The sequence below is a fragment of the Oryctolagus cuniculus genome, chromosome 20 (genome assembly GCF_964237555.1).
Source record: "Oryctolagus cuniculus chromosome 20, mOryCun1.1, whole genome shotgun sequence".
NCBI lineage: Eukaryota > Metazoa > Chordata > Mammalia > Lagomorpha > Leporidae > Oryctolagus > Oryctolagus cuniculus.
In genome coordinates this window covers 18,214,351-18,242,151 of record NC_091451.1, presented here as the reverse complement: position 1 = coordinate 18,242,151, position 27,801 = coordinate 18,214,351, and the positions used below count along the sequence as shown (strand labels likewise).

The 27,801-nt window shown below is 44.1% G+C and overlaps 1 protein-coding gene and 1 pseudogene across 7 annotated transcripts in view; one reads left to right on the top strand and one right to left on the bottom strand.

Annotated features, from left to right (window-relative positions):
• RGS6 (regulator of G protein signaling 6) overlaps positions 1-27,801 on the bottom strand; it is a 612,852-nt gene that overhangs the window by 427,747 nt on the left and 157,304 nt on the right. The window lies entirely within an intron of this gene.
• On the top strand, positions 19,489-19,922 carry LOC127484606 (cytochrome c oxidase subunit 7A2, mitochondrial pseudogene; annotated as a pseudogene).

The window sequence follows — 27,801 nt, the reverse complement described above, 5'->3', positions numbered from 1 at the left end:
TCTCTACCTGGGACCGCAGACATGCCTCTTTAGTGTGTGTGTATTGTGTAAGTAATAATCTTAAGTTTTGAGAAGAAAATGGGAACATTACACTCAAAGTGCTGGCCCTGGACCAGTACCATAGGCACAGCCCGAGAGCCTGTGTGAATGGCAGAATCCTGGACTCCACTCCAGCCCTGCTGAACCAGAACGTGTGCTTTAACAGGACACTCCCTGCCCCGCCAGTGAATCCTCGGCAAGCTAACACCGGAAAGTCACTACAGCACTGGCATCGGCCCTCTGTCTGCATCTATAATCAATTGACGCCAAAAGGCACCATGTCAATTATCGTCAGGCTAAAGAGAAGAGAGTGGAGGTAGACGTATGGCACAATGGTTACGACGGCGACTGGGACACCCACACTGGAGTGCCTTGCTGGAATCCTGGCTCCTCTGCTAACGTGCATCCGGGGAGGCAGCAGGTGATGGCTCAAGTAGGGGACCCCGACACCCACGTGGAAGATCTTGATGTAGTTCTGGGCTCCTGGCTTTGGCTAGGTGCAGTCCTGAGTCCATCTGGGGAGTGAACTACCATATGGACTATCTCTTTCTTTCAGATAAAAATGAATCTAAGTGTTAAAAATTTTAAGAGAAGTGAAGAGACTTAATATCCAAAGGACACTTTCATACCAAATGAAGGTCAAAGACTGTCACAGCACACTGAGCAACTGAAGGATCTGCAGTTGCACACAGGGAAAGCTGTGGGAGAAGGACGTATCAAGGTCACAGTGGTTTTGAGTGTAGATGTCATTTTAGGAAAAATAACCTCTGTTGTATCAGGTGAATTCTGCTATTTTCAAATTCTGATTTTTTTCTTTGTTTTTAATCTGTTCTGTTAAAGTTTTATTTTTATTTTTAAAATTTTACAGATGCATGAAAGCTATAAGCCAGCACAACTTACAAATAGCTTTGTATTTGGACACAGGTAAGTGACATGGTACTGTGGACATGTAAATTGACAGCAGTCAACACCTAAAGTCACAAGACTGCTTTCCTTTAAAAGGGAGCTATCATTTAAATTTGGTAAATGCCTTAGTGTTAAGAATCAATGACAAGAATTTTTTCTGAAAAAGAAGGAAAAAACAAAATCAGGACACATGATAATCCCTCACAGCGCCACCTACAGGGAAAAAGGCAAATGCAGACCAGGATGGTCGCTGGGAGCCAGAAGACCTCTCTCCCACCTCACCCATGGCCTGGGAAGGCAGCAGAATATGGCCCAAGTGCTTGGGGCCTGGCACCGTGTGGGAGACCTGGAAGAGGCTCCTGATCAACTCAGCTCCGGCCATTGTGGTCAGATGGAAGACCTTTCTTTCTCTCTACTCTAACTCTGCCTCTCAAATGAATAAATCTTTTTAAAAAAACCTTTATGTTATCAGTGATTCATAACAGTATCCATTTCTTTCTTCCATTTGTGTTCTTTATCTTGTGTTCTGATAATTGTATACCAGAAACTGATCATTTTTGACATTTCTACCTGCCTTTGCTAAACTAAGTATTCTGAGAGCAGAAAATACCACATTTTTCTCTTAGCATCAGTACTCAAGAGAGATTCTGGTTGAGTTGAAAAGAGGAAAGAAAAGAGAAAGAGGAAGAGAAGGGGGATTAAAACTAGAGGAGAAAAGCTGGATGGCAGGGAAGGCAGTAACAGGCAGCAGAGGTCCCGGTAGGGGCTTTGCATGTGAAGAACACAGTTTTGGGGAGCCAGCGCTGTGGCGTAGTGGGTGAAGCCGCCACCTGCAGTGCCAGCATCCCATACGGGCACTGGTTCAGTCCCAGCTGCTCCATTTCCCATCCAGTTCTCTGCTATGGTCTGGGAAAGCAGTAGAAGATGGTTCAAGTCCTTGGGCTCTGCACCCATGTGGAAGACCTGGAGGAAGCTCCTGGCTTCAGATCTGCTTAGCTCTGGCCATTGCGGCCAACTGGAGAGTGAACCAGTGGATGGAAGACCTCGCTCGCTCTCTCTCTCTCTCTCCTTCTTCTCTGTGTAACTCTTTCAAATAAACACATTTTAAAAAATAAAGAATGGTTTGAGAAAAAAATTACATCATGGTTAGGATTAAATATGGAATGAAATCCCTCACTGTGCAGATATTTTACTATTCACTCCTCCCTTGTATTTATGCAACCATACGCTTCTGAAGGTCAACTTTGAACATCAAGACCACCCGAGGTTTAACTTCCTTCAGAGCAGTCTGCTTAACAGTAAACAGTTGTCAATGATTCTTCTACTTATGTTGTGAATTAGTTTTCTGGATGAGAATCAGATGCCCAGAATCAGATGTTTATTTCTGCAATCTAAGTGCCCAACAGCATTGAAAAAAAATATATACACCTTGAAGATTTATCACCTGGACAGTGTAAAACTCCACCTGTGCCTGAGTTCAAAGCCTGGCTGTTGCAATGATGTGTATTTGAAACTATTACCACAATCTGTACAACGTGAATAATAAAACTCCCATCTCAGAGTTGTTAGGAGATAAATGAGTTGGTATACATTTAAAACTGTGACTACTACACAGTAAGTGCTCAGTAAAAGCAAATCTTATGATCACTGTTGACTAAAATAACTGATGAAAAAGCCATGCAATTCTAAGAGATGGTTGGAGATTGAATTCTCTCTCCAAATGTACACAACAAGGACGTAATGCCCATGTAAGCTGATCATGAATCAGGTTTGCTTCTGGCAACCCTCTGTGTATGAGAGTTCCCTGTATCTGGCAGTGCAATGGCACCAATAATAGACATTTTCCAGAACAATTATTCAGGAACCAGGCAGGTAACACAAATGAAAGGGAATGTGAGACAGAATTTTACATGGGGTGAAGGAAGGGAGGCAAACCTTCTGCCTGAAGCAAATAGCTGCCGCTCGGTTACAAGAATTATTGTGTATTGGAAATCGAGGCCCTGCTGTGCCAGACTTTCCCAATTTGCAATGAAACTAAAACTCTGGATTCTTATGTGCAACCTCCTGATGGACAAGTGTGGACAACTCTTCCAATTTCTAAAAACACTGTGCAGGTCAATCAAACCATGTCTGTCGGACAAAGGGTTCCCCAGATGCTGACAATTTGGGCTCTTCAAGCTGAAGAAAAGCAACAGCCCTGGCTCTCCCCCGAGCCACATGCTCTGAGAACTAATTCCCATGAGACAGCATGAAGGCAGGAAGAATGCTGAGGCCCAGCCTGTATGTGCAAGGTGCCATGCAAGTGGTCCAGGGAGCACCTGTCACAGATGGACACTGCTTCGTGCCTTTTGGGGACAGCAGCTTATCACTTTCACCAGGGGGCCACACAGACACAAATGAAATGACAGCCACGTCAAGTCCTAATGCCATGGCACTGGGGGACTTCGGATGAAAGGGTTCAGAAGATTCGAAGAGGATTTCAATGGGCACAAGGCTCCTGCCCCAGCTCACGAGGATGGGGGCACTTCTGGAGCAACGCAGGGGTACATGCTTGGTGACAGAGGCAAAACAGGCCTCTTGAACAGCTCCCCCAGGCTCGGTAAGGACAGAGCTTGCACGGGGTCCAGGTTGTTGCATTTGGAGTTTATTCTCATCAGGTGGAGGTACAAGCCGCCTGACACAATTGCCCCCATAAAATAACCCACATGGCAGCAGGGGTGACTGTTCCCACTCTCCGACACTTAGAGGTTCTGTATCCTACTCCATGCAGCTGCTGGTCCCAAACAGAGAGCTGGCCCTGCCCCTAGAGGGCCACAATCCAGGGAGAGAAACCAACCACAAAGAGAGAAGGTGACAGACACGCCATCATGAGTGCGCATTACAAGGAGTGCACCAGGTCCCAGGAGAGGAGGTGGCTTCACAGGGAGGTCACCAGCCGGCTGCACCTGGGGGTGAGTGGGAGTCTGCCCAGCAGAGAAGTGCGGGGAGGGGAGCTCCAGCCAGCAGAGCACAGGCCAAGGCAGGGGAGCACGGTGGAAATCGGCAGCTCTCAGCAGCGCAGGCCCTGGCCTTCTTTTCCACCTTTTCGTTCTTGGTCCCTTTGCTAATTACGGAACTTCCTGTACTCAGCATGAAAGCCATCTCCACAGAGTCCTAAGGATCTTCAGCACTCGCTCGATTGCCATTCAGGCCCATGAAAAGGCAGCAAAAATGAAAACCCATCAATGGCCACGATGACAAGAATGATTCATCACACCTGTGCTACATCCGGATGTGCTTAACTGTATCCCGATATTCTTGGCACAAAGATGATGGTGTTAATAGACTCCATTCTGATCATATGGATTTGGGATGAAAGCCTTCTCTCCTCTGTCTCTAACATGAGGAGACATCCAGAGAACAGAAATCGCCCATCAGGAGGGAGTTTGGCGTGGCAGGTGGGATGCCCACATCTCATATTAAAGTGCCTGGTTAGAGTCCTGGCTCCATTTCTGATTCTAGCTTCTTCACAATCCACACTCTGGGGAGCAGCGGGTGATGGTTCAAGCACTTAGTTCCCTGCCACCCATGTGAAGACCTGGAATGAGTTCTGGGCTCCTGGCTTGGGCCTGGCCCAGCCCTGGGTGTTGTGGGTTATCTGGGGAGTAAACCAGTAGATAGGTGAGCTCTGTGTCTGTGTCTCTTTCTTTCTCTGTCCCCCATACCCCCCAACTACTCAAAACAAAAATGGAAATAGAAATCTAAAAAAGTGAGGGCTAGCGCTGTGGTGTAGTGGGTAAAGCTTCCATCTGTAGCACTGGCAATCCCATATGGGTGGCTGCTCCACTTCCAATCCAGCTCCCTGCTAATGACCTGGGAAAATAGTGGAAGATGGCTCAAGTGCTTGGGCCCCTGCACCCATGTGGGAGATCTGGAAGAAGCTCCTGGCTTCACACTGGCCCCAGCATTAGCTGTTGTGGCCATCTGGGGAGTGAGCCCGCAGATGCAAGATCTGCCTCTCCCTCTCCTTCTTTCAAATAATGAATCATTTTTTAAAAATCTAAAGGATGGAAACCACACATAAAAGTTCAAGATTGTTTTGACCTGAGCTTAGGGTTGCTGTTCGTTTTATTGGCAACTAATAACATTAAAAGGAAATCCTTCACATTAACGTTTACTTCCTTTTGCTCTGAAAGGGACAAGGAAAAGGGCAGAAGTTTACAATTTCCATAGCCACCCACTGCTGTCAAGCTTCAGAAGGCAATGAGTGGGTTCCTAGGATGCTAACATTACCACCCTGAGTCCACTGCCTGCCCAGTGCACCAGCATCCTTGCTTGATGCTTCTCCCATTATTCATGAAGAAAGCAGATTGGCTGCTTGTCTCCACAGATGGCACCCAAGGAGCCACGCACCCAAGCAGCCACTCCCTCATGCACCTCCTCCCCGAATCGAGGTTAACCCCGACGCTGCCACTCACAAACAACTCTACAACATCCTCCTTGATCTCAGGATCTACAGGTTCAAAAACCGGAAGCCAGACTGTGTGAAGTCTACGTCATGTAGCAGCATTGGCAGCCACACTCCAAGGCAGAGCGAGAGCAGGACACACCGCAAGGGGAACTGTCACTCCCCCATTCGCGGAGGAACGACACAGGACCCTGCGCTGTTCTTTCGTCTGCTCGGCCCTCCCCGGGTTTGCTGCTGGTTCTTCCCGGGTTGGCTACTGTCCCTTCCACCTCCGTGGAAGGGTGGCTCCCCCTGCCACTTTCCCCACTTCTGCGGGGGAGCGGCACACCGCCGGCCGGCTCTCTCAGGGGCTGCTCAGATGTTATCCGGATGTTCCCCTTAGATGTTCCTGGTGCATGTTGTCTCTCTCCTCCTTTATAGTCCTCTTCCACCAATCCCAACTCTGCTACCCACACGCCGAGTACGCTGCTCTCCTCCAATCAGGAGCAGGATCAGCTCCTGCAGGTTACTGGTCGAACTGGAGGCAGCTGTGTAGAAGTTGTTTACTCCTCTCCCAGCGCCATATTGTGGGAGAGCAGATGCATAGAATAAGTCTTAATTCCAGTAACTTAGTCTAGTCAGAGTTGCTCCCCACAGGGAACCACCGTGGCTTGTTACAAGACACAGTCAGGAGAGGGAGGCCAAGGCGCAGAGGATGAGAACACGCAATGCAGGACCGGTCTCTGACTGCTAGGGCAACATGGGAAAGTGACACTGACGTGAACACAGGTCGTTTTCCTTTTAAAATTCCTTGTCAGTACCATGGTTAATTATCTCTGGGCTTCCACCCCAAGGGATTGCCCTAAAGATAACTCAGGCAACAAATGATGTGTCTTCTGTGAATATATTTAGAAGTAAGTTCTATCTCATATGTCTGTGTTTTGCTTAATGATCTTCAAGGGTCAGCTTTTCACTAGGAAAAACAGAAACTCTTCTGAAACCAGAATTTGCTTGATTCCACCAACATCCTTTACACCCTCAAGTCAAAGGTCAATAAGCACAAACCTCACGGCAGACAGTGAACCAGCATCTCCCGTCTTTCCATTTTAACTGTGCACTGAACATGACAAACAAAATGTGATGGGGGCAGGCGTTGTGGGGCAGTGGGCTAAGCAGCCACATGGGATCCTCACGTCCCTTATTGAAGAGCCTGGTTCGAGTCCCAGCTACTTCACACTCCCAATCCAGCTTCCTGCCAATGCACATCCTCAGAGACAGTGGGTAAGAGCAAGTGTTTGTGTTCCTGGTACCCACGGGGGAGACCCGGATGGAGTTCCTAGCTCCCAGCGTGGCCCGGTAGTTGTGGTCATTTGGGGAGTGAATCACAACATTCAAGATCTCTCACTCTGTCTCTTCCTTTCCATAATTCTGCCTTTCTAATCAATAAGGAATTTTTTTTTGAAAAGCAGTTTCCCAACTTTAATGATGACATTCATTTTATATTGAGTGCTTAATGACAAGCTCCCATGTGCAATATATAATAGGCTAATGGTTGCCAGTTACCTGACCATTTCTCCTCTGTTCCCGATTAACGCCCTCTACTTTGTGTGAAATCTTAATGTGTCAGCTAAACACCCAACCTCATGAGCTTTCCATGAAGCTGGTATAGCCCCGTGACGCCATTGTTTGAATTAGGAGAAGCTGCCTACTGGGGAGTTCTGATGAAACCCTTGCCATCCTGACTACAGAAAGGGAGAGCAGCACCACCCCTTCACCTCTCCCTCCTAGAAAACCTGCAGTCACAGCAGCCGTTTTGTAATCACGAGGCAATGAGTACAAAGATGACAGCTTGAACATCAGGAATGTCGAGCAGAAAGCACAGAAGAATCCACATTGCCACGTCGCCGAATTCAGCCTAGCCACTACCTGTCTACACCAACCCTGAGAGAACGCACCCCCTGTCTGTGGAAACCCTCAGTGATGCCTGAAGTGATTACCTGCAGCCCAATGCATGTCCGCTTGATTGTACTCAATGATTAGTTAAAGCCCAACACGCTCCTTTAAGACCGAGCTCACTCACCGCAGCTCAAATTTAATTTTTCCTCAGACCCTGCTACAGGTTCTTATGGTTGATGATGAGTTTCTACTATTGCCAGCTGCAACCACTTGTTTGGCTAATCGACACATTCACACCAAGAACATAGCCTATAAATAGCACCGCCAAGGAGGAGCCATTCACCCAGGCTGACAGTCCAACAAGAAAAAACAAATCAGAAAAAAGAGCACGCGGCTTTCAAAAGCACAGTAGTAAGGAAAATATCAATGATTTGTGGGCGGCGGCCTTTTCTGCCCCCTGCTTCTTGTACTTCCTGCCTTGGGAAGACTCCTGCAGAAACAAGCCTTGCTCCAACACTTATCCCCACAAAATTCCACTGATTCTCTCTCCTACTCCTCCGTGGGTTGTCCGAATCCCGGAATTAAATAATAATGAAGGTAAACAATTTCACAGAAATCTATCAATGTCTTTAGAAGGAGAGCAGGTAAGGCAAGGCACATGGACCTTGAGGTGCCAACAGGACCAACTGGCACTGCTGAGGAGGTGTGTGTGTGTGGGGGGGGGGGTGATGATGAAAAAGACGAAGCATCACCTAAGTATTTACAGGGCAAATTGACTCTCGATAATAAGTTACAGAATGGATGCTGAAACCAAGCAAGCATGCAGGTACAGCAAGACCCCTACAAAAACACCCGAAAACCAACAGAGGGAAAACGAGTTGTTCCTGAGAAGCTCAAGCAGGGGCGACCTGCACTGTGTTAACATCTTGTTTTTAATTTATTTGAAATGCAGAGTTACAGAAGCAGGAAAAAGAGGTCTTCAATCCACTGGTTCACTCCCCAAAAGGCTGCAACAGGCGGAGGTGCACCGAAGGCAGCAGCCAGGAGCTTCTTCTGGATCTCCCACACAGGTGCAGGGGCCCAAGGACTTGGGTTATCTTCTACTGCATTCCCAGGCCATAGTAGGGAGCTGGGTCAGAGGGGAGCATCTGGGAACTGGCACCCAGATGGGATGCTGGCCCTGCAGGCAGCAGCCTGGCGGCTCTACCCACTACGCCACAGTGCCTGTCCCTAACATCTTGTTTTCTAAGAATTAGTCCTCAATTATTTCAAAAGTAATCCTTGGGGTGCAATATGTGGCATATAAAATATGAAAATAAACTATTTAAATAGCTGCAACATAAATATACTAAATGGAACAGAGATGTTCCAGGCACTACAGCTGGGCATGGTATTCAGGTGTGAAATTCCTAGTGGCTAAGGCAAAAAGAGAAACACTTTGCTTAACACTGCTTCCATTGTTAGATAAAAAGGAATAATGTAAATTCAACAGGAGGGTAGCTTTTTCTTGGTAGGAAATTGTTTCAGTAATTTGTGATACAGGAAACATTAAGGTTCACCATCCCTAAATAATGCTTTACGCTTTTTATGACCCCCAAGACTCATTTATTAAATACATCTGTACTCACTGTACGTCTCTTTAATCATTTCTTTCATGTTAGTGTTTCCAAATCAACCATAAACCACATGAGGAAGGAGGGATTATTTCTTGTCTCTTCACCTCTGGGAGGTGGCTCAGATTCTAACACTTTGCAGGTGCTCAATCAATATTTATTGGATGAGTGAATGAACTATTTATCAAAGATATATCTGAAACCGAGAAATCCCTGGCACCAAACCCCAAGGTAGAATGCTTGTGCTCCTGCATAAAGTGACTATAAGACAGGTCTGCCCGGCATGGTTCACGGTGACCGTGGCAACAACTAAGGTGTCCGTCAACGTGAAAGTGGATTCAGATGATGGAATCTGATGCAGAAATTAGAACACATCAACTGGAGCAACACAAATTTTAAGAATTTATGAGGGGAAAAAAGCGAACTACAGAGAAATGCTTACAAGATAATATTCATATCACCTTAAAATATGCAAAGCAGGGAGTAGGCATTGAGCCCAGCAGTGAAGATGCCACACACCACATCATAGCGCCCAAGTCCAACGCCTGGCTTTCAACTCCAGCTTCCTGCCAACACAGACCATGGGAGACAGCAGTGATGGCTCGAGTTACCAGGTTCCTGCCACCCATGTGGGAGACCTGGACTGCATCTTCAAATCCTGGCCCCACACACTGTGGCAACTTGGGAGTGTTCCAGTGAATAGAAGCAGTTGTAGCCTCAATACAAATTAAAAAATTTTTTGTAATAAGCAAAGCAATCGTATATATAGTTGTTTCAAAGCAGAATTGAGACAAAAAAAAAAAAAACTTTAAGACACTGGTTGTCTTCAGAGAGGCAAGAAGAGTAGGATCATCAAGGGGACACAGAACTTTGTCCATATTTTATGTTCTACTCCTGAGGTTGAACTGTGGCCATCCTTCTACACATGCTCATTCTCTCGCTCTCACTCCCTCTCTTTGCATACCTGCAGTGTTTCATAACAAAAGACAAGGAAAGTCTGAGAAATTGCAGCGGAGTAATCGAGACATGGGGGAAATGACAATTAATGTAATGTATTCCAGATAGAATCCTGGAATAGAAAAAGGGATATTAGATTACAATTAAGGAAATAAAAAAAATACAGACTTCAGTTGAGAATATATCAGTATTGGTTCATTAACTACAACCAATGTACTATTCTAATGTAAGATGCTAATGATGGGGAATTTTCGTTGGGGTAAATGGGAGTCTGAGCAATCTTTGCAATTTTTCTTTCAAATTACAACATTCTAAAATAAGTCAATTTTAAAAAAGCAAATAGCACAGAAACATTGTTCAAGTAGACTCTTCTCATAGCAATCCTTCAGAAAATGCCCAAGTTGTTGAACTAAGTATTGAACTAGTAAAGGTCTTCCTATACAAAGCTAAAATTATGTCATCCAACTATGCCTGTTTTCAATGATCTGACTTCCTCTAGAAAAGATTTAGAGAACAGCAAATTGACCCATCCCCTGGATTGCTCTATTTCTCAAGAATACCAGATGGCTCAAGTCATGCTGTTGTAAGGGCTGGAGAGCAGTGGAATACACTTGCCTTCCCAGGAAGCGAGCCCCTCAGGGAACAGCGGCCTCCAGCCTACTGTGGGTTGACGGGCTTGCCTCCTTCAGTCCCCTTCTCCCACCCTTTACAGCCTCCGTTTCCTGCAAGCTCAGGCCATTTTCATAGTGCACAAACTGCTAACCTTCTCTTTAAAGTAAGAGAAAGAAGATTCAAGACAGACTTGTACCACAGTGATTCCAACATATTTAAAAGGGGTTGCATTCTCAAAGCCAACCTCATAGGGGAGGGAAAGCCCAGAAGCGTGGAGCCCAGAGATAAGGAGGGAGACGAGTTGAGCCCCATATCGAAGGATGAGTTTGCACAGTCATGGAGGTCATGTCATCTGGTCCAGGTGCTGTCCACTCCAGAGTGCCCTCTCTAAAGCTAAAGACACCTAATGCCCTCCTCACACACGAAGGTTAAAGGTGACCTTGTCAGTGACAGTAACCCTTACAGACCAGGAATTGCCTAAGTCTAGCTGCTTATGGCAGAGTGTGCAGCTACAGGGAAGGCCAATGGCACACAGGGAATGGCCAAGAGCTCCATGCAAGGGCAAGTGGACTGCGAGAAGCAGGTACCTCAGAGCCCCTACCTGTGGCCGGGGGGACTGGAAGTGAGTTCCAGCTGGCACTGCCTTCCTGGCCCTTTTGCATTATGGACGTTTGTTGTGTTCCCTCTCCCCATCTTCAGGGAAGCCTACCACACCTACAAATGCTCCATAAGAGGAGTTTCTGTAGTGGGAACTCTGGAACTGATATGGGAATGGAGATGGTCCACCAGGAGCAGGACTTCTGTGCCCAGAAATGAGAGCTACTGGGGAAGAGGGAAGACATCCACTGACCGGGAATGGATACAAGTGCTAATCCTATGCAGATTTCAAAGACACTGATGACAGGTGTCAACAAAGCCAAGGAGGTCCAGAGGACGCGCTATTCCTCCAAGTGTACTGGCCAGCATTCTCCCCAGAGAAAGCTCTGTGGGAACTGCCCTTCCCTCCCTGGAACCTTCTCTTAGAGGAACTGGCCCATGAGTGAATACGGTCATGTAAGTCATTTAAGTGAGAGCTGCCAAGGTGGGCACGGAGCCTAGCAGCTAAGATGCCCCTGCGTACACCTGTGTCCCACACTGGAGGACCTGGGTTTGATTCCAGGCTCTACATCCTGACGCCAGCTTCCTGCTAATGTGAGACTGCAGTGAGAGCTCAAGAGCTTGGGTCCCCAACACCCACAAGAGACACCTGGATTGAGTTCCTGGTTCCCAGTTTTGGCCCTGGCCCAGCCTTAACAGTTGCAAGCATTTGGGCAGCAAACTAGTGAACTGGAGTTTGTTCTCTGCTTCTCTCTCGCTTGCTCTCTCTGCTTTTCAAATAAATAAGTACATTTTTCTCAAAGAAGAGCTGCCTTCAAAGTCAAAATTATTTACTTGGTTCAACAAGGACCCATAGTATAAAGGAACAATGAAGCACTTTAAGAAAACCAGAAGGACTGAAGTTTTATTTTATTTTTATCTTTAAAATTTATTTATTTAAGAGGAAGAGTTACAGAGAGGCAGAGAGAGAGTGAGTGAACGAGCCAGAGAGAGGTGTCCTCCATCTGCTGGTTCACTCCCCAGAAGGCTGCAATGGCCAGAGCTGAGCCGATCTGAAGCCAGGAGGTTCTTCCGGGTCTCCCACGTGGGTGCAGGGGCCCAAGGACTTGGGCCATCTTCTACTACTTTCCCAGGCCATAGCAGAGAGCTGGATCGGAAGAGGAGCAGCTGGGACTCAGCCAGTGCCCATGTGGGATGGCAGCACTGCAGGTGGCGGCTTTACCTGCTATGCCACAGCGTCAGCCCCTGAGGTTTTATATTTAGCTACTACTGAAGGCTTTTCAGGAATTTTTACCATAGGGGCTGGCACTGTGACAAGGTAGGCTAACCCTCTGCCTGCAGTGCCAGCATTCCATATGGGCACCGGTTTGTGTCCCAGCTGTTCCTCTTCTGATCCAGCTCTCTGCTTATGGCCTGGGAGACCAGTGGAGGATGAGCCAAGTGCTTGGGTCCCTGCACCCATGTCGAAAACCTGGAAGAAGCTCCTGGTTTCTGGCTTCAGGTCAGTCTATCTCTGGCCATTGCTGCCATTTGGGGAGCTAGCTAGTGTATGGAAGACTTTTCTGTCTCTCCTCTGTCTGTAACCTCCCTCTCAAATTAAAAAAAAAATTTTTTTACCATAAAAAAAATGTTATATTGACCTAACATCCTACATGTCTCACAGAAGTGCCAATTAACTATAGAAATGCTGTCAATCTCCTTTATCATCAGCCCACTTGGGAGCTGATGCCCCTACTGGGAATGGGAAACAAGGAATGGAGGAGAAGGGGCTGTCCCCCAGAGCACCCAGGGAGCCTCCCACTCAAGAAGAACTGGGTGGGGGGCAAGATCTGGGCAAGGGAAGCGGCTGGGAGAAGGGACCAGAATCACCTTTGCATTCTGGAGTTAGAATTACATGGCAAAAAATCAAAGAACTGAAATGCATTAGCATATGAAACGTGCATAAAGCGTTTTAAATATCTGATTCTAGTAAATACTTTTTCTTCCTAAACCATTTCCATCCAAAGACCAGGAAATAGGGTCCAGGCAAGCTGCTTTTAAAATTCAAGAGTGATTTCTCAGCTAAGAAAAGACAAATTGGATACAGCAAGTCATCTTCGCATTCCTAACAAGAAATGCACATTGTGGAGTCATTAACCCAGTTTCCATCATCAGGAAATTAATACACCATGTGTAGAAATACAAACTCGGGTCACCTGATGTTGGCCTACTTCTGCTGGCAACATTTCCATGTACACTAGTGGGTCACAGCATTTATTCAATACCATTCTAGCTCTGTGCACTTATTGGTAGCATTATTCCAGAGAAACAGGAAGGTTTCCCCCATACTAGCCAGAAGCTCATTCGGAAAAAACTGCGTTTGCTTATGTAAGTGACTGACAAATGTAACACGGGGAGTATTTCAATACAGGATTGACTTCTGTGAGTTCCGCACACTAGGACTTCAGTGGGGAATCAACTAAGCTTCCTGTTTTCCCTCATGGAAATTAGATAGCTTTTTATTTTATTTTTTTATTTGAGAGGCAGAGTTACAGAGAGAGTTCTTCCATCTGCTGGTTCATTGCCCACATGGTCACAACAGCCGAGGCTGGGCCAGGCCAAAGTCAAGAAACGGGAGCTTCTTCCAGGCCTCTCACATGGGTGACAGGGGCCCAAGCACTGGGGCCATCCTCCGATGCTTCCCCAGGTGCATTAGCAGGGAGCTAGATCAGAAGTGGAGCAGCTGGGACATGAACCGCTGCCCATATGGGATTGCTGGCACTGCAGGCAGCAGATTCAACCCTCTATGCCACAATGCTGGCCCTGGAAATTATTTCTAATCAAGACAAAAGTCAACAATGTTGTGAACAGAGTCACTTCAGAGAGCAGTAAAGGCAATGAACCTAACACAAAGGGGAGGCCGGGCTTCCTCACACTGCATGGCCAGGAAGACCTTTTGGTGCATGACAAACAGGTGCCAGCCTTGCAAACAACTGGAGCACGAACATCCTAGCCAGAGCAAAGAGCACACGTGGAGGACCTGCAGCGGAGATGAGCTCAGGGCGACTGAGGAACAGAGAGAGCCAGAGTGACCAGAAAGTATTGAACAGAAGTCCACATGGCCCGAGGCGAGGTGGGGACCCAGGCCGAGGCCAGGTGGCCGAGCCCTGCAGCACCTGCAGCACTGGTGGATGCTATTCTAAGAGCCACAGGGACCCACTGGAGGGCTTTTCAGCAGAAGGACTTGAACTAATTTAAGCTCTCAAAAGATCACGGTGGCTCAGGACAGAAACAGGCTGGCAACAGCAGGGGTGGGGCAGCTGCGTTCATTTCAAGACTGTTTTGTCTTAAATGCTGAAGAACTCCCAGCCTTCTGTTTTCTCAAGTCAGAAGCAGAGACTCCTCCTCATTGGGCCCTCTCTGAATACAGTTCCCATGTCCACCTGATCATCACTTCCCCCATTAAGGAGCCAAGGACCTGTTTGCTCCTGCAGGGTCAGCGCTATCCACTCAAAGAACAATTATGGACAGCAGAAACTTTAAAAATTGCAGAGTTGGAATTGATGACCTCATCTGTGCTATTTTTATAGGATCCTGGATAAACAATGTTAGCTCACATGTAGGAGAAATGATCATCATTGCTCCATATGTGGGTTTTAAAAAATAACCTAATGAAGAACCATGAACTTATGATATACTACAAAAATTAGAACATGACCAATATTTATTTACTCACATGCATATCTCACCCCCACACCATAATCACTATTTAAAGCTTCTGTGTGTTGCCTTCTTTGGAAAAAAAAGTCCATTGTTGAAGTATGCACGTTTCCAAATTTTGCTAACTAGGTATTGCAATCACTCTATCTTTCCTCTCTTAATCACAGAAATTACCAGCACTCACCCATGCTGTATGTATTCCCATTTATTCATGTTTTCATTATTTCAAAATATTCATTGCATTTTAAAAAATCCATTTCATCTCATCTCAGCAAAGAGGTTAAAAAAATACTCAGGAAAAATACCCTGCATCTTCCTAAGTCAACATTTTAGATTTCTGGTCCTCAGGACAGAGCAGCGCCCATTTCACGGAAGATACTCAAGTATTTAGTCATCAGAACAATTGACTGTTGTGCTAACCTCGCTTGTTAGCGACAGCAATTCAGATACCATTGAGGGGACTGATTAGAGACTGAATCAAGAGGAAGTCTTCTGACTTTTATCATCCCATGCTTTTAAGACGCAGTTCACAGGAATTTTTTTCTTCCACTGAACTGCTGAAGAACTAGTCTGCTTTAGACGTTTCAGAAACTAACATCAAACAAACCTCTTCCATGCCCCACTCAGTTGGGTGTGGATTTTTGCTGGGGAGGGAGGTCATAGTTGCAACCCAGAGATGGAAAAGTTCAGAGAGTAGATGGCCCATCAGAACCTGTGGCTCAAATGAGTTGCAAACCTCCTTTGTACAGGGCTCAGAGAAGAATTCAGTATGCTATGATACTGGGTAGGAAGGTGAAGAGAGATGTCAGAAGAAAGAAAGGAAGAAGGAAGAAGGGCTTAACTGGAAAACAAAATCACTGAGGTCCTTTTCAAGGTTACATACAAATAAGCAGCTGAAAGTATAACTTCTGCACCCTTTCTGTCGGAGGCCATCAGTGAGGTACAAGACACAGACAGCTCTAACAACCAGACTGCAAAGCCAGATACTGTGGACAAAAAACTCTGATGCCTATTGACCAATGGAGGGCGTAGATGGCCCTGAGCAACTGTCTCTGAAACCCAGAACACTTTGAGAGAACAGCTCTACCTCCTATCACATCTTATCAGCAGGGTGTGAGAGACGGACTTCGGCCAATGGTGTGTTGCATTTCTGGATGCACACATAGCTCAACTGGAGTCTTTCCAAGACAGCCATAGTTCAGTGCATGTTACTTCTGAGTTTCTTTTTACAACGACTTAATATGTCTCTAAGGGAAGAGAGCAGAAATAAACACTACACCATCAGCAAGAAGCCGGTAGGAGGCAGGGAGACACACAGGAATGGATCCAGGGAAGGTATACCTCTATTTATTGAGATGAAGCAAAGATAACACGCTATGACTCAGGAAGATTTTTCCTCCGGAGTGTCCTTTACCATTCCTGATGCTTATTCTCTTGCTATCAGGCATGACCTCAGTTTCTGAATGACTGGAAATAATGAGCCAGGTGAGCCCCTGGGCTGGGCTCTGTGTCCTATCTGGGCCCAGGTGCTTGGTGTTTCTAAATTGAAGCCCACTCTTGCTGAACCGGAGCACCCCTGGTTGATATCTCTGCTTTTGCCAATAAACATGGACAGATTTTGGACAAGTTACTTAACCTCTCTGGGCACCAGTTTTCTCATCCATAAATTAAGGTGATGCTGACAACCAAATACAATTAATATAAAGTACCTAAGTGGCTGTCATGGAAAAGGCAGTTGATAAATATCAATACCTTCTCCACCTGCTTTCTGGATTCCCAGTGTCTTACTGTAGCCACAATAATTACAATTAGCCCTCAATATACATGGGTTCTCTATCTATGGATTCAACTAATCACATGTCAAAAATACCTGAAAAAGGTCAAACTGAATTGCAGACTTCTTGTCATTATTTCCTACAACACAGTATAACGACTACGTGCATAGTATTTACATTGTGCCAGGCATCACAAGTAATTTAGAGGTGATTTAAAGTATAGGTTACATGCACAAATGAAGGTACTTGGGTAAGTTCATGGAAAAATTAAAGTGTGAATTTATTTGGGTACAAAAAAATTTGAAATCCATTCTTAATTTTTTCAAAATTGACATTTTTCAAGGACATTTGGATGACCCCAGGTATCACGCTCTGTTATACAGGAGACTTGAGCATCTGTGGGCTTTTTCATCCACAGAGGTCCCTGGAACCAATCCACTGCAGATGCCAAGGCACAACCATATGCTCAGTGGTTCTACATACACGCACATGAAATTCCCACCGTGCTGTGGGCTAGAAAGCTCTTCTAAGCAAAGCACCCAGGGGTGATGATTGTGTGTCCAGGCTGATGCTGGCACTAATGTAGCCCATTTCCCTGTTACTGCTGGGGGACTGAAGATTAACCACCACACGCACAAAAACATCACCCTCCCAGAAAGGCTTTGCACATGCTCACATATTTTGATGATTACACAGCTTCATTTATTCTTTGAGAACTTAGGCTTCAGGAAGACAAGCAGCCATAAAGTAATATACTGAGCCAGTGAAAATTAACTTTAGTCTCTGTTTGTTATACACACACAAGTTGCAGCAGCAAACAAAATCAATGCATGAGCTTGGACCAGATATGGGCAGACCTGAGAGATTTCACCTGATGTGCTGCCTATTGATTGCTAGAAACAATAAAAGCATGAGCAATGCTCATGGCAGCTACCTCCAGAATCACGCCTGTCTTCAACAGGGAAAAGGCTATTTTTTCTATTTTAACTTTTATTTAACAAATATAAATTTCCAAAGTACAGCATTTGGATTACAGTGGCTTTTTCCCCCCCATAACTTCCCTCCCCCCACAACCCCCCCATCTCCTGCTCCCTCTCCCATCCCATTCACATCATGATTCATTTTCAATTATCTTTATATACAGAAGATCAATTTAGTATATATTAAGTAAAGATTTCAACAGTTTGCACCCACACAGAAGCACAAAGTAAAGTACTGTTTGAGTACTAGTTATAGCATTAATTCACATTGTACAATACATTAAGGACAGAGATCCTACAATGGGAGTAAGTGCACAGTAACTCCTGTTGTTGACTTAACAAAAGGCTATTTCTTATCTCAAATGAGGGGAATTACAGGAACTGTGAGAGCTCATAATTCAATTTATTTTGCAGATGGGGTACCCAAAGCTGAAGACAGTCAAAGACCTTCTCAGAGTTGAGCAATCATGCTAGGATTTACAGAAAGCCCTTACCTGCTTAACTGAGAATATCCTAGGATATTATTAGTTCTAAAATCACTATCTTTAAGAAGAAAGAAATGCAAGGGCCATTCAATGTGCGGTTTCATCCAATGACTGTCAATTCTCAAACCCCAAAGCTTGGAGGTACAAATACTAGTGAATCACTTCGCGAATCCAGAACAACCGTCACACCCAGTGCCCAAGGATGAGACTGAGAGCCATGTTGCCTAACTCAGGCCATGTTCCCCGTTCAGCACTTCCTCTGACCCCAAGTCAAGCAGCATACAGGCCTTCTGGTTCCTTCCTTTCCCTTCTCCTTGCTTTGGTTTTTTCAAGTACCTTCTTAAATTCACTCGAATTCACTTTAGCAGAAAGTTTGGCAAATCAAACCACCAGGAAAGAATTAGAGAGCAGCATTATATTTAATGTGTTCAGTTTTAAGCAGCAGTTGGGGTTGCATTGCTATAATGAGTACACTTAGTGGTGCATACAGGATCCATACATCCCCTCAGCAACCCTTGGTCCCATGGCCCATGGTCTGATGGCGAGGTCTCCATTTCTCTGTCCAGGTCTCTCAACCTTGACACCATTTCCATCTTGGGCTGAATAATGCTTTGTTTCTGGGGCTTTCCTCTGCATTACTTGATGCTTAGTAGCCTCTGCAGAGTCTACCCACTAAACACCAAAGGCAGGAGTGTCCTAGCTGTGACAACTAAACACGCCTCCCAACGTCACCAACTGACTCCTGGGGAAAAAGCTGCTCCTGGAAAGCATGACATACATCAGTCCTCAGAATTCTATCCTTTCTTTATACAAGTAGGTCAGGAATGGCCATGTGAGGCGAGTTCTGGCTAGCAAGGTCCTCTTTCTAGACATTTTTTTTTCTATTTTTTTAAACTTTTATTTAATGAATATAAATTTCCAAAGTACAGAATATGGATTACAATGGCTTCCCCCCCATAACGTCCCTCCAACCCACAACCCTCCCCTTATCCACTCCCTCTCCCCTTCCAGTCACATCAAGATTCATTTTCGATTCTCTTATATACAGAAGATCAGTTTAGCATACATTAAGTAAAGATTTCAACAGTTTGCTCCCACACAGAAACATAAAGTGAAAAATACTGTTTGAGTACTAGTTATAGCATTAAATCTCAATGGACAGCACACTAAGGACAAAGATCCTACATGAGGAGTAAGTGTACAGTGACTCCTGTTGTTGACTTAACAAATTGACACTCTTGTTTATGGCATCAGTAATCACCCTAGGCTCTTGTCATGAGCTGCCAAGGCAGACAAGGCCATGGTCAAAGTGGAAGTTCTCTCCTCCCTTCAGAGAAAGGTACCTCCTTCTTTGATGACCCATTCTTTCCACTAGGATCTCACTCGTGGAGATCTTTCATTTAGGTTTTTTTTTTTTTCCCCCAGAGTGTCTTGGCTTTCCATGCCTGAAATACTCTCATGGGCATTTCAGCCAGATCCGCATGTCTTAAGGGCTGATTTTTTTTTTTTCCGTTCCTGGCTTTCAGTTGTCGCGGTTGGTGGACAGTAACGGAGCCAAGATGCTGCAAAATCTGCTCGCTCTTCGTCAGATTGCCCAGAGAACCATAAGCACTGCTTCACGCAGGCATTTTGAAAATAAAGTTTCAGAGAAACAAAAGCTATTTCAGGAGGATAATGGAATTCCAGTGCATCTAAAAGGTGGGGTAGCTGATGCTCTCCTGTATAGAGCCACCATGATTCTTACAGTTGGTGGAACAGCATATGCCATATATCAGCTGGCCATGGCTTCACTTCCCAAGAAGCAGGATTGACCTGAGTCATCCCAGTAATTACTTGGTTCAGTTCCATTCAGCTCTATATGAACCAGTAGCTTGATAAATAGCTGAGCTCTTCTCTGGGGATCAATATTTATTGACTTGTACTAACTGCCACCAATAGACATGTTTTATAGGGGGTTCTGGGAAAGGCTTCCCCACTCACAAACGACAAACTGAAGAGGAAAAGGTCATCTCTCACTCTTGGGTGCACTGTAACATTCACAGGTGTGCAGCCAGGTCTAATTACATCTAGAATCTCTGCACCCACCATGTGACTGCCAGAGGTCTAGGCCAAGACAAAGCTGAACAGTCCTCTTTATGTGCGAAGAACACGTTTCCTCATTCTTTAAGCCGATCTGAGCTGGAGTTTGTAAATCACAGCCACAACCCTCCTAATACAATACAATGAAATTAGGCATCACAAATATTTACGAAACACAATTGACATCAAGGATTCAAGTTCATGATGCTGTGAAATAGCCTTATTTCTTCCAACGTCTTTCTGCTGCTGCTGGCATTTCTTGAATTTCATTACCATATAACTCACAAACAACTTCCTAAGCTCCATTAATAAAAGGTTCAACGTCCATAACTCCAGTCGGTAGATAATATTTTAAAATACAATCACGTGTTTAAAACATACTGGCAACAAGCATACCAAAAGATTAGCAGTTAACCCTTGCTTGAGCTAAATGAGAATGTCCCACATAATTTTTTATATGTTAAATTTTTTTGGGAAAATTTTAAAACTATGAAAAGGAAAATCATTCTTAAAAGAAGAAATCATAGTTTCCAGATTGCCGAACCTTGCTGAGCTGTGGACTTGCATTTTCACAATGAAAAGTCTCAGAAATCATGAGCAGGCTTTAAAAAGAAAAAAAAAAAAAAGAAATGGTATCTGGACTTATTCTGGAGAAGCAGCGTCAAGGAAAAAACAGAAATTTCTACCATCTTCCATATAGACAGGTTAAATAACTTCAAAGGAAAACCAGTCTACACTGAACTCGTCTCCAACACTTGACAAGAGACCACAGCAGAACAAGACTTAGAACATCTAAAAAATGTTAATCCATGCTGCAACACCTATTTGAAGGAAAAAAATGACAACTTAGAAACAAACTGAAGAAGGTATCCCAAAATCCTAATCAAATAAAAATGAAACAAAAGGAAACATTTCAAGGGGAAGATAAAGAGTTTAAGAACTAATGTTGATGCCAGCACCGTGGCTCAATAGGCTAATCCTCCACCTGTGGCGCCGGCACACTGGGTTCTAGTCCCGGTCGGAGCATTGGATTCTGTCCTGGTTGCCCCTCTTCTAGTCCAGCTCTCTGCTGTGGCCCGGGAGTGCAGTGGAGGATGGCCCAAGTGCTTGGGCCCTGCACCCACATGGGAGACCAGGAGAAGCACCTGGCTCCTGGCTTCAGATCAGCGCGGTGTGCCGTCCGCAGTGGCCATTGGAGGGTGAACCAACAGTAAAGGAAGACCTTTCTCTCTGTCTGTCTCTCTCACTGTCCACTCTGCCTGTCAAAAAAAGAACTAATGTTGAAGTAGCATTTTTATATACTCCCAAACCATCTGGAAAGGAGAGCAACAAACCCATTCATGCTAGGTAAAAAATTAAGACTTAGGAATAAAGTCATCCAAGGAGGTGGAAGATTTGTGCACAGAGAGGTATGAAACACCAAGGTGACAAAGTGAAGAAAGCACAAATATATGGAAAGACAGCCTGCAGTTAGAGATCTGAAGAATGATATTGAAATGTCCACACCACCTAAAGCAAACTACAGACCCAATGCAATCCCTATCAAAATTCCAATGTCATTTTTCACAGAAATAGAAAAAAAATCCTAAAACTTGTAGGGAACTACAACAGACCCAAAGATCCAAAGCATAAAGAACCAACCTAGAAGGATCCCACTATTTGATTTCAAAAATCTACTGAAAGCTACAGTGATCAAAATAGCAACACACTGGCATAAAGCAGACACACAGACCAATGGACCTTAACAAAGATCAGAAGTCAGTCCACGCACTGATGGCCAATTAATTATTGACAAAGGTGCCAATAACACACACTGCTGAGCAGAGAATTTCTTCAATAAGGGGTGCTGGGAAACTTGGATATACTGAAGAATGGAAATGACCCTCATCTCACACTATATACAAAATCAACATATAATGAAATAACATAAACCTGAAATTATAAAACTTCTACAAGTAAACATGGGGGAAAACACCATGACACTGGTATAGGCCATGAATTTTTAGATCTCCCCCCGAAAAGCAAAAACAGACTAATGGGATTGCATCAACCTAAACAGCTATTGCACATCAAAGGAAACAGTCAATAGAGTGAAAAGACAACCTATGAATAAGAGAATTTATTTGCACAGTACATAACTGGTAAGGGGTTATTATCACAAACATACCAGGAACTCAAAAACTCAGTATTAAGAAAACAATCCAATTAAAAAATAGACAAGGAATCTGAAGAGACATTTCTCAAAAGAAGATACACAAATGACCAACAGGTAATATAAAAAATGCTCACTATCACTAATCATCAGGGAAGTGCTAATTAGAACCATAATGAGATAGTATCTAACACCTGTTAGAAAGGTTACTATCAAAAACATAAACATAGAAGATAAGAAGCATTAGCAAGGATATGGGAGGGAAAAAGAGCCCTTGACACTGTGCAAATGTAAATCAGTACAGCCATCATGGAAAACAGTAACAGCCAGCCAGCAGATGACTGGGGACACAGCTAAAGGGACTGGACTGAGTATGTGGAGAGAGATGTGCATTCACATGTTCATTACCACAGCCTTCCCAATAGTTAAGATACAGAATCAACCTCTCTGTCCATCAACAGACAACAAATCAAGAAAAAGCAGTGCATTTGTACAATGGAACACTCACTATTCAATTTTAAAAGCAAGGAAATCTTGTCATTTGTAACAACATGGGTAAACCTGGAGAACATTAAGAGAAATAAGCCAGGCATCTAACAAATATTGCATGATGCCACTTCTATGTGCAAACTCAAACAATCAACCTCACAGAGACAGAGTGAAATGGTGATTTCCAAAGGCTGAGAGATGGAGGAACTGGGGAGGTGTTGGCCAAAGGACAGGAAATCTCAGATAGGAATGATGATGAGTTCAAGATATACACAGTATATAATGACTACAGCTATCAACAGTGGAAAGAAAAAGAAAGAGGCTGGCATGGGACTACAGTTGTAGCAGGCTATGACTAAATGAGGGGACAACAAAAAGAGTATTGAAGAATGTAATACTCCCATAGTTTTAATGATCTGTGATTACTTCGAAATTTACTGTATATGGGTGAAAGTCATTTTTCCATTTGATTTTTGTTTATAGCCCTAGCCTATATTTCCTCCAAACTAGAGTTTTTCTCCTTTTTCCTTGATGAACTCCACTCATGGGAGCATTAAGCCCTTGATTGCAATGTAAATTAAAGATACCTTATCTCAAATGTGAAGGAGAGAAGGAGAGGAGAGGAGAGGAGAGGGAGGGAGGGAAGGAGGGAAGGGGAGAGAGGGAAAAAGGGATTAACATATTCTTAGAGTTTTATCTATGAACAATATTGAACCTGTTAAATACTAAAAAAAAATTCAATGTAAAAAGTTTATGGAAAAATAGAACTAAATTTTATTTTGGTACAAAAGCTGTGACATCCATGCAACTTTTTCATAATGCATGTTTCCATGAAACTTTGTAAACCCCCTCATGAAGACAAAGTACCTGGAAGAAAAATTTTCAGCCTTTGAGAACAACAAAAGATTCTAAGTAAATAACAAGATGTGAAGGGATCCAGGATGGCTGAACAGGGAAAAAGACACTGACGCGTTGACCATGGGAAGGTAACATTCCCAGGGGACAGCTGGAGATAAGTTACAGTGGAAAACCTACAGGAAGAAGAGAGATGCCACTGAGCGGCAGAGATGATGCAACCACACTGCACCGAGTGGGACATCTCCAACACTTCCCGCAGCCAGTGGCTGGAGAGGACGGCATCTTCGGAGAGTCAGGCGAAAGGAACTTGCAGCATCCCTGGCCGCTGGCGATCCTGCCTGAAGCAGAACCTCGCAGCTCCCACTAAGTCTGGCCTGGAGTGCTAGCAGGGGGCTGGGTGCCCACCCACGTCCATGAAGGCAGACTGCACTGCTCTCCTCCCCTTCTCCACCAAGGCGCCCAGCGACCAGCAGCCAGGAAACACCACTACAGGAAGGTTAGGAGAGGCTGCCACAGTCTGCGTGCAACTGGGGATTTCATTGGAGGGATAAATCTGTAGTCCTCACTGAGTCTGGCCTGGAGGCAGCGGAAGGGCAGGGTGCCCACTTAGGCCACTGAAGTGCTTCCCTCCCCTCACTCCATCAAGATACCCAGGCTCAACTTGCAAGGTGGAGCCCCTGCCAGAAAGGCAGCTGGCTCGTGAGGCTGAGAGTGGATGCCTGCTCCCTGTGACTGTGCGAGAGGGCGTGTTGTTCTTTGGGCAATCACTGCATCTGGCTCCAGGGACTCGGAGTTCCGAGTGCTGGGGTGGGTCATTCCAGAGAGCTCCAGGCTCCCACTGAGGAGTGGACAGATGGTGCAGTTTGACGCGTAGGTCTGTGGACTCAGCCTGGTCAGTAGGTTAACCTGGACCCAAAGCAGCTGAGGCTGTGAACACGCCATCTGATGGGATCATACCCTGCCGCTCTGGACAACAGATCTGCCACCCCTACCTTGGATGTCACTCAGGACTCGGCCCCACCCTTGAGCAGTGGGCCAGAGCTCCCTGGTCCCATCCAGCATGCACCTGGATTTTTAAAACGAAACATCTGAGACACGGAGGCATATCTCAAAGACACAAGCCCTCAACAGAGAAAATGAACAAGTATTTCCACAGGTGCCAAAAATTAAAAGTAGAAATACAAGAAGCATGCATGAAGGAGGCAGTGACTCCCACCACAGCAGCGTCTCACTATCAGAATGTGAAGTTGAAGAGATTGATGAGATACCTGAAACAGAATTCAAAAGAATGATCATAAGATTTCTCAAAAACACAAAGGAGCAAATATGTAAGTTAAATAAACCCAAACATGACATGAATGAGAAAGTCTTCCAGGAAATACAGGTATTAAAGAAAAATCAAACTGAAGTATTAGAATAAATCTGTATGTGAAATAAAAATATAGTAGAAAACATTAACAACAGACTTGGTGAGGCAGAATAAAGATTATCTGAGCTAGAAGACATCTTTGGAAAAAAGCAAAAATCGAAAATAGTATTTGAGATTTATGGGATACCATCAAATGACCAAACATACCTGTCTTAGGAATTCCTGAAGGTATGGAAAGACAGAATGGATTAGAAGGCCAAAAGCTATGTTGCAGGATATAAAATAAACACAAAAATCATTAGCATTTGTATTCTTAAACAATGCCACAGTTGAGAAAGAACCTAAAGATCAGTCCCATTCATGAGGGCTACAAAAGAATTTAAGTACCTTGGAATAAATAATGTGAAAGACCTCTACAATGAAAATTATAGAACATTAAGGAAATATATAGAAGATATAAAAAATGGAAAAATAATCGATATTCAGATTGGAAGATTTATTATCCTCAAAAATCTCCATACTGCCCAAAGCAATTTACAAATTCAATGTGATCCCAGTCAAAATACCAAAGACATTCTTCTCAGATTTGGAAGAAAATGACCCTAAAATTCATATGGAATCAGAAGAGACCCCAAACAGCTAAAGTAATTCTAAACAATAAAAATAAAGCTGGATACATAACAAAACCACATTTCAAGACAAATTACAGGGCAATTAAAACAGTCTGGTACTGGCACAAGAATAGACATGTGGACCAATGCAACAGATTAGAGACCCCAGAAATTAATCCACACATCTACAACCCATTGACAAATAAACTAATCATTCCCTGGAGACAGGACAGTGTCTTCAAATGGTGTAAGGAAGATTTCTGCATATAGAAGTATGAAACAAAACCCCTGCCTTATACTCTTAAAAAAATCAACTCAAGATGGATCAGGAATCTAAGACCTGAAGCCATCAAATTACTAGAGGAAAACATAGGAGAAACTCTGCAAGACATTGGCATAGGCAAAGACTTCTTGGATAGACCCCAGAAACCTAGGTAACAATGGTAAAAACAGACAAATGGGGTTACATCGAGCTAAGAAGCTCCTCACAGCAAAAGAAACAATAAAGTGAAGAAACAACTGAGAGAATGGGAGATAGTATTTGCAAACTATGCAACTGATAATGAATTAATATCCAGAATATATAAAGAGCTCAACAAAGTCAACAACAACAAAGCAAGCAATCCAGTTAAGAAATGGGCTAAGGATATGAACAGGTATTTTTCAAAGGATGCAATAAATGACCAACAGACACATGAAAAGAAGCTTAGGATCACTAGCTGTCAGGGAAATGCAAATAAACACCACAGTGAGGGAGCCAGCACTGTGGCATAGCGGGTAAAGCCGCCACCTGCAGTGCCGGCATCCCATATGGGCACCGGTTCGAGTCCCAGCTGCTCCACTTCTGATCCAGCTCTCTGCTGTGGCCTGGGAAAGCAGTGGAAGATGGCCCAAGTCCTTGGGCCCTGCACTCACATGGGAGACCCAGAAGAAGCTCCTGGCTTCATATCGGCATAGCTCTGGCTGTCGCAGCCACCTGGAGAGTCAACCAGCAGATGGAAGACCTTTCTCTCTTTCTCTTCTCTGCCTCTCCTTCTCTCTATGTAACTCTTTCAAATAAATAAATAAATCTTAAAAAACCCACAATGAGGTTTCACCTCACCCCGTTAGAATGCCTATTATCCAAAAATAAAGAAATAATAAATGCTGATAAGGATGTGGGTAAAATGGTATCCTAATACACTGTTGGTGGGGTTGTAAACTAGTACAACCATTATGTAAGACTACATTGCAATTTCTCAGAAATCTGAAAATAGATCTACCTTATGATCCAGCCATCCCACTCCTGGGAATTTACCCAAATGAAATATAATAATGTAATAATCAACATAATAAATGTAAAATATAATAAACTGATTATTGGATAAAGAAATTGTAGCACATATAAACATGATGGAATACTACTCAGAGTTAAAAAAAAATTGAAATCCTGTCTTTCACAACAAAATAAATGCAACTGGAAACCATTATGCTTAGTAACATAAGCCAGTCCCAAAAAGACAAATGTCATGTTTTTACTGATTTGTGGTAACTAATATACAGAGTACAAAAAATGTAATATATATGAGAAAAATTGACATTTTGAGATTTGATTTTGTTCATAGCTCTTGTCTATACACTTGAACAGTGGTTTTTCCATTTATTACTTGTTGAACTCTTTTTGGTGGAGGGGTAAGCTTGTGATTATAAAATAAATTTAAAGTATGTCATTGTAAAAATTAAAAGAAAAAAAAATTTAAAAGAAAAATAGGAAAGGAAGGAAGAGGGGGGTGAGAGTGAGAGGGACACAGGAAAGGGTGGAAAGTATCATTATGCTCTTAAAACTGTACATATTGAGGCTGATGCTGTGGCAGTGTAGCGGGTAAAGTGGCCACCTGCAGCACCAGCATCCCATATGGGCACCAGTTCAAGTCCTGGCTGTTCTACTTCTGTTCCAGCTCTCTGCTATGGCCTGGGAAAGCAGAAGATGGCCCAAGTCCTTGAGCCCCTGCACATATATGCGAGACCTGGAAGAAGCTCCTGGCTTCAGATTGGCCCAGCTCTGGCAGCTCAGGCCATTGCGGCCATTTGGGGAGTGAACCAGTGGATAGGAAATCTCTCTCTGCCTCTGCCTCTCTGTAACTCTGCCTTTCAAATGAATAAATAAATCTTTTTAAAAAACCTATATATATATATATATGAAATACATGAAATTTGTTTGCTTTATATAAATGTTAAAAATTTAAAAATAAAATGTTAACAATAGTTATTAGATCTAG